This window comes from Petaurus breviceps, unplaced genomic scaffold (genome assembly GCF_028583685.1).
Source record: "Petaurus breviceps papuanus isolate PSGF00001 unplaced genomic scaffold, PetGlider_PUasm1.0 37, whole genome shotgun sequence".
NCBI lineage: Eukaryota > Metazoa > Chordata > Mammalia > Diprotodontia > Petauridae > Petaurus > Petaurus breviceps.
This window is the reverse complement of record NW_027186296.1, coordinates 8590386-8598230: the sequence shown is the minus strand read 5'-3', so window position 1 is coordinate 8598230 and position 7845 is coordinate 8590386. Positions and strand designations below refer to the sequence as shown.

The window sequence follows — 7845 nt, the reverse complement described above, 5'->3', positions numbered from 1 at the left end:
GAGACGTCATCAACCAATCGGGAGAGGAAGATGATTTCTAGACTCCAATCGGCGGTCTCTATGTAAATTGTCCAGTGACGTAAGAATATTTTCCCTGGTGGGAGGTTGGACACTTGTCAGATTTAACCAATGGAAAGAATGCGTAGTGTCTGGGAGGGTCTCGTAGGTGCGGCTGTTTCTCGGCAGAGACGCTAAGAAGGCAGCTATTGTCCCTGTTATTTTAGAAGAGTGTGTGCGGTAGTCTGTATGGCTGTTGTTATTGTTTTTTAAAAATCTCTGCGATCACAGTATTAGTTTATTCGTATCATTCAGAATGGTGTCATCTAGTATTTCTTCTGAAATTTTACATGAACAAATCTGAAAGTCAAATTTGTGTAAGAAGACAGTGCTCCATCTCAAATGCGTGTAAAAGGACAAGAACGCTTATTTTAAAACAGTGGCATTGAGAATCGTCCACAAGTTATTGCCAAATTAGAGCCCCCTCACCCCAGTTGGTAAGCGAGTTAGCAAATGGTTAGTTTTAATTAATTTAATTAATTAATTAAATTAGCCTTGGTTTTGAAAGGGGAAGAAATTTGCTATAACTAGGTGGTCTTACAAACATTTTACCTTTAAGGTCAAATTTAAAGCCTATTTTTTTCATCAAGCTTTATTTTATTTGTAGAGGGTCAAATATCAATTGAAATATAAACTCTAATAGGAGAAATATTTCTTTTTAAACAAGACTGCATATAATTTGGTTTAGAACTGACTTGAATAAAATCTGGAAATCTGGATTTACATAGTTATAAATGGTCCCATATGGAAATCTCATGTTTTCCAAAGACTGTTCACTCCCAGATCTTCATACTATATATAACTCTACTTAGCTTTCAGTATGTCTACTGCCAAAGATTAATGTGTCAGTCTCATTTTTCAATTCATGTTTTTGGGGCATATTCTCAGCTCTTTTGAAACATGAGAATTATAAACATAACTTCAGTTACATAGTAATAAGGTTGTAAATGTATGTTTCCTTCTATTGGTCTTTTCAAGGGTGGAATTTTAGTATGTTTCACTCAAATAATTCCATGCTTCAGATTTATTTCTATATTTTCCCCTTGGCCAATGTTGTAATTGGATAGAATATTGTACCATGTGGAATTTGAGTTTATTAACTGGTAACTTTTGTTTTCCAGTTGGGAAAAAAATTGTTTCTATGCAACTTTTATTACCCTATCATGATTATGCAGGATGTACAGATCAAAGCTTTTTATTGGCTAACAATATGAAAAGATAAAAACTAATTAATTTATGTGATAACAAATGGACATAGAAAAGTAGAGATGAGCTTCCCCTCAAAAAGAAAAAAATACAATTTTCAAGGGCACTTATGAAAAGAACAAAACTAATTAAAAATTGTATTTACTTAGAAGCATTCAGTATGACAAAAACAGTCTCTGGGAGGCCCTCAGTGTAGCTACAACTGTTTCTTAGAGGGGAGGTATATGAAGTCAACCTCTAGTTGTTAACTGGAAAAAAAGAGTAATAATGAAGAATTGGATTTGTAAAGTCTTCTCATTAGCCCTTTAAGTGTTACAGGAATTGTGAGGTGGGATGAATCATACTTACTTTGAAAATGAGGAATGTTTTGTATAGGTGAAGTTAAGTAACTTGCCCAAGTCTTCTTCTCTGAGGCAGGTGTATTACTTCATAGTTAATAAGCATGCAGTGATTTCAGATCCTTCCCTTCCTTGTTTTTCTCATTGTGAAGGAGGGAGAATGCAGTGCAGGGGAGGGTTAGAAAAAATGGCATGTGATTGAGGGACATAGTGCACTGAACTAAAGCGTCACCACTATAACTATTAACTAGAGATTTTAATGAAAGTCACCTACTTACCTGCTTGATATGAAAAGTGCACTAGAGGACTCTGGACTTTATTACTACCTGGACATCCTTTTGTTAGTCACCTTACTGATTCAGTTACCTAATCTGTAAAATGATGGAACTGAAAAAATTGGTCTGTGAGGATCCTTCTGCTTCCATGTTTCTTGTTTCTGTTAGTGAACAAGCATTTATTAAGTGCCTAACGTGCTAAAGACTGGGGATACAAAGGCAAAAAATGGTTCCTCCACCCAAGAAGCTAGCAGTCTAACTGGGGAGACAACATGCAAACAACTATGTGCAAAGAAGATATAGACAGAATAAATTGGAGATGATTAACAGGGGTAAGGCACTGTGGTATTAAGAGGGATTGGAAAAGCATTCTCATAGAAGGTGGAAATTTAGCTGGGGCCTGAAGGAAGCCACAGGACAGAGATAAGGAAGAGAGCATTCTAGACTTGGGGGAAAACCCATGAAAATGCCTGGAGTCAGGAGATAGGCTGTCTTGTGAGAAGAACATCACAGAAACCAGGCTTACTGGATTAAGGAGTACCTGGAGGGGAGTAAGGAGTAAAAAGAATGGAAAAATAGGAAGGGTCCAGGTTATGAAGGGTTTTGAAAGTCAAATAGATGATTTTATATTTGATCCTGGAGGTGATAGGTAGTCAGTTTATGAGAGAGAGAGAGAGAGAGAGAGAGAGAGAGAGAGAGAGAGAATGGCATGGTAATACATGTATTTTAGGAGGATCAATTTGATAGCTGAGTGGAGAATGAACTGAGTGGGGAAAGATTTAAAGCACGGAGATCATCCAGTAAACTATGTCAGTAGTTCAAGGGGGAATTGTTAAATGCCTGCACCAAGATGGTGGCAGTAATGGAGGACAGAAAGGGACATATATGAGCGGTGTTATGAAGGTAGGATTGACAATATTTGGCAAACAGATTAAGTGTGGGGGATGGTGAGAGAATGAGGAATCAAGAATGACCCCTCGTGTTGTGAGTGTGAAAGACTGGAAGGATGGTATTATCCTTGGAGATTCAAGACTGGAGGTCAGGAGAGAGATTAGGGCTGGATAAGTAGATCTGGGTATCACCAATACTGAGATAATTGAATCCATGACAGCTAATAAGATCACCAAATGAAAGTGTATGGAGGGAGAACAGAAGAGAGCCACTGATGGGGCCTTAGTTACAGGAATGAACATCTAGCAAAGAAGGTTGAAAAGTGGTCAGATAAATAGGAGAACCATGAGATCACCATGTTAGTAGTATCAAGACAAATTAGAGACCAGAGAATATCAAGGAGAAAAGGGGTATGGACAGTGTCAAAAGTTGCAGAGGACTCAAGAGGGATGAAGGCTGAGAAAAGGCTGCCACCCTAGTTCTTACCCTGTCTGGGACTAAGAGGGATATGGGATCTTTTCCCCACTAACATCATAGTTGGTCCAATTGAAGCCGAGAAAAAGGGTTGAGAATAGGGTAGCTATAAGATGGGCAGCTAGGTGATGCAGTGAATGGAATGCTAGGCCTGGAGTCAGGAAGATCTGAATTCAAATCCATCTTCAGACCCTTACTAGCTGTGTGACCCTAGGCAAGTCACTTCAACCCTATTTGCCTGCTTCCTAGTCTATAAAATGAGCTGGAGAAGGAAATGGAAAACCACTCCATTATCTTTGCCAAGAAAACCCCAAATGGAGCCATGAGGAATCAGATATGACTGAAACAACTGAGCAACCAAGGGAGAAGAGTCTTTGTTTAAAATAATGCAATATCTCCAAGGGATATTTTGGATCTGAATCCATGTGCTCCTGGCTCCCAGCCTGGGACATTGTCTATTTCACCGCTTTTGAGAAAAATACCCTTCTTGGTCATGGATCAAAGACATACCAAGAGTATCTTTAATACTAAGTACTGTACATAGTACATAGTACATAGTAAGTGTTCAATAAATGTTTGTTGATGATGATGATAAAATGAGCACTCCAAGTCTCAGGGCATGACCTGTAAGTCCAGATAGGAACTGATCAGATCCACATGCCCCTGGAAAGGGCAGCCAAATCCTCATAACATCTTACCTGCAGAAACAATTCATGCTCTAGTTATTCTCCTATATTCATGCACCCATATAAGTTTTTTTGCAAGATCACATGGCTAGTTTTATTATTGTGTGTGTGTGTGTGTGTGTGTGTGTGTGTGTGTGTGTGTGTGTGTGTGTTGTGTCTGAGGCCGGATCTGAACTCAGGTCCTCCTGACTCCAGGGCCAGCGCTCTACTCACTGCACCACTTAGCCGCCCCCCATGCACCCATATTTTATACCACAATATTCTGAGGATCCATATTTTAAGAGAAATGTGGAGAAATTGGAGAATGTCCAGAAAAGAGGAAAAAAAGTTTTTGACAAAGGAGTGTGTGTATGTGTGTGTGTGTGTGAGTGACAGAGAGAGAGACAGACAAGAGAGACAGAGAGAGATATTAGGTGAATTAATAATCAAAGGCTATTTTACAATGACTGACCAACTTTGTTTAGTGTTCAGCGGAACTGTTCTTTGCTGAAAATGTGAGAAGAAATGTTGAACGTTGTAGTAAAGAATTGGTGTAAAGAATTTTTCAGTAGTTAAATTGGAACAAGTTTGTAAGGGAATTCTTGAAGAGGACCTATCTTCTTCCTTTGAGTCGGAACTGCTCTGCCTAAAATTAGAAGACCGCTGGAGGTTCTGCAGCCTCAGAAGTAAGCCTCTGATTCTTTTCTGCCCTAACCTTTTACAATTGTCCCTTGTCACAGACAAATTTGTCATAGGGGTCAAAGGATTGTAGATTTCAAGCTTTAAGAGACTGTAGAAGCCAATGAGTCCAGCTCCCTCATTTTACAGATGAGGAAACTGAGGCAGAGAGAGCTTAAGTGACTTGCCTAGGGCCAAATGGCTAGTAAGTGTCTAAGACAGGATTTGAACTCAGGTCTTCCTAACTCCAAGTCTGGCACTTTATCCACTAAACTACATGAACTCTACTGGAGCAACAATGGCAAAACATAGGTGGGGTTGGGGGTGAAAGTTGCTTTGGAGCCTTAGAACTTGGCGAGGACATAGAGACTTATAAATGGAATGTACATGTTGTCTCCCTGAATGGAATATAAGTTTTTTTGAGAATAAGGAATGTTTCATTCTTTGTATTTTATTCTCATTACTTAGCAGAGTGCCTGGTATATAGTGGGGGTTTATAAATGCTGGTTGACTTATAGAAAGATTTGAATATAGGGCAGGCCAGCTGAGCTTAGCTGGGGCAGCAAAAAACCAGGAGGGAGAGACAAAAGGTGGTATGTGTCAGGTGAACAAACCACCATCACTGTAACCATAACCTCCTCTCAAACTCATATGATGAGAGTCCAAGAGCTTTGGGATTACTAATGATTCCTGGATCAATAGCACTGCTTTTAGCTTGACTGACTATCCTTGCCAATATCATCACCAATCACTGACTAATTGTCATTTATAGGCAGGTAAGCCCAAAAGCCTTGGGAACATCTATGTGCTACAGATCCCCTGCAGCTGTCATCCTGGGGAGCAACAGCTGTGGAGATGGGATCAGCTGTCTTTACTGTGCCTCCTCTCGGGTAGGCCAGCTAGCCTAGCTAAAATAATGAGGCATCCTGAAGGAGAGATGGGAGGTGTCAGGAAAATCAGACCACTGCTACCACATTGACCATTACCCTCCCCTTACACCTGAATGGAAACGGCCCAAGATTGAACCCAAGAAAGAGCAGCTTCCACCTCTGCTTTTACTCCTACTTCCAACCATTAGTGCTGCTTATAGCTAGCTCCTCACAGTCATCATCCAGGGAATCAACTCTTGTGGAGATTTGACTTGTCAATTGTTTCTGCAAGTAGGGGCAGGTAGCCCTTGACTCTTCAGTAGGCGCAGTTGCTGAAAACCGATAAAAGAACATTTTTGCTATCACATCTTTGGCACTTTCAGATGGTATGACATCAGGAATGGATATGATTTTGTCAGTGAAGATAACATTAATGAGGATACATTTCCATCTGTTTTTCTATCGTACCCTAAAGACCATTGGGCCTTTCTAATGGACAGAGTTGAAATCTCCTGTATATATTATCTCCCTAATAGTAGAATGTGAGCTTTTTGAGAGCAATGATTATGCTTTTCTATGTCTCTTCAGTACTGAGGAGTGATTTGCCTATAATAATCACTTAATGCTTTTCAGCTGATTGGTTGATTGCTTCACTCCAGATCTAGTGCCCCTTTTAGTATGCAAGACTGCCTGTCATATCAGGGGAAAGATGGGGTGTTGGGGGAGAGAAGCTCATGCTTATGGGGAGGGAAGCAAAGGAAGGAGATTATTTTTGGAACACTTTCCCTTTCCCACAATATCCTGTCAGGGGTTTCTGGGGTTGCCTGGTATTGGTGTTGATGGCAGATGGGTGAATGGGAGTTGAAAAAACACAGCTTTTGAGAGAACTTGGGACCATATCATATGATGATTACTTGAAAGAAGTGGGGCTTTCCCTTGGCTGGCCGCGCGGAGCCCGCACCATGCCCGGAGTCACGGTGAAGGATGTGAACCAGCAGGAGTTCGTGCGGGCCCTGGCCGCCTTCCTGAAGAAGCCAGGGAAGCTGAAAGTCCCCGAATGGGTGGACACGGTCAAGCTGGCCAAGCATAAGGAGCTGGCCCCCTACGATGAAAACTGGTTCTACACGCGAGCGGCCTCCACCGCCCGGCACCTGTACCTCCGTGGCGGCGCCGGCGTGGGCTCCGTGACCAAGATCTACGGGGGGCGCCAGCGCAACGGCGTCATGGCCAGCCACTTCAGCCGGGGCTCCAAGAGCGTGGCCCGGAGGGTCCTGCAGGCTCTGGAGGGGCTCAAGATGGTGGAGAAGGACCAGGACGGGGGCCGGAAACTGACACCTCAGGGACAGAGAGACCTGGACAGAATTGCCGGACAGGTGGCAGCTGCCAACAAGAAACATTAGGTCAAACCACACCAGATTCATTAATAAATTGCCTTGTTCTTAAAAAAAAAAAAAAAAAGAAAAAAAAAAGAAAGAAGTGGGGATTTTTATCTTGAAGAAAAGACTAAGTTTGGACGTGATTAGTGTTTAATATTTGAAGGGTTTATAATATGAAACAAAGATTCAACATACTACTTGCCCCTTGAGGGAAAGAAATGGGTGGGCTGGAACCAGAGGCTCATGGGAGTTTGCTAAATTTTCTGGGTATAATTCCTATCTCAAATTCCACTAGTATGGCACTCTCTACTTATTATTGCAGATGAATGCCTGACCCAGTGTGAGGAGTGAGAAGAAGTTGATGAGAACAAGAGAGTTTCAGTTCTCAGCCAGTTGCTTTGGACACTTCTGGATTCTAGTTTTGAGAGAGAAGATGATGGAAGGAGCTAACCCCACTCCAAGGTTGCTGAAGAAAAAAACTCTGGGAAGACATGAGAGGAGCTGGCAGTTTCCATCATGCCTCTATCCTCAGCTTGCTACATCAGAGATTTCAGTGAATTTTCCCTTGGATGAGATTTAGGTTTCTCTTTTGGTTGAACTGAGTTACCTCATCCCCATCAAGAACACTCTCTTCATTCTGTATTTTCTGGCATATATTGTTCTATTATAACTTCTGTGCTTCTGTTTTTGCTACCGATTTGGATAAATGGGTTTTCTTTGATAGCTGCTATTTGCTATATGTGTTTATTTAGTGGAAGAGGAGGTCCAGTGTTAGACATAGAACTTGGGGTCCTGTTCCTCCCCTTCCATTAACGACAATAATTAGAATTCAAATTGAACCCAATCATATCCCCTAGAGACTAACAATATTAAAGGGATCAGGTAGATATAATTTTTGCTTGATAATTCCTCTCTCTGAAGAGACTAGAGTGGCCTCCAGCTGCAACTTTCTGCTTCTTCTCCTAGCAGGACTGAAAAGAGTAGACAGAGAAGAGGCTAGAGCTGTCTCTTCTGGC

The 7845-nt window shown here is 41.4% G+C and overlaps 1 long non-coding RNA gene and 1 pseudogene across 1 annotated transcript; both read left to right on the top strand.

The window, feature by feature from the left end:
* Positions 1-117: 117 nt before the first annotated feature.
* On the top strand, positions 118-7559 carry LOC138168842 (uncharacterized). Its single transcript, XR_011170221.1, has 2 exons — positions 118-494; positions 7152-7559. It is a non-coding gene; the product is annotated as an uncharacterized lncRNA (long non-coding RNA).
* On the top strand, positions 6345-6929 carry LOC138168841 (small ribosomal subunit protein eS19 pseudogene; annotated as a pseudogene).
* Positions 7560-7845: the final 286 nt, after the last annotated feature.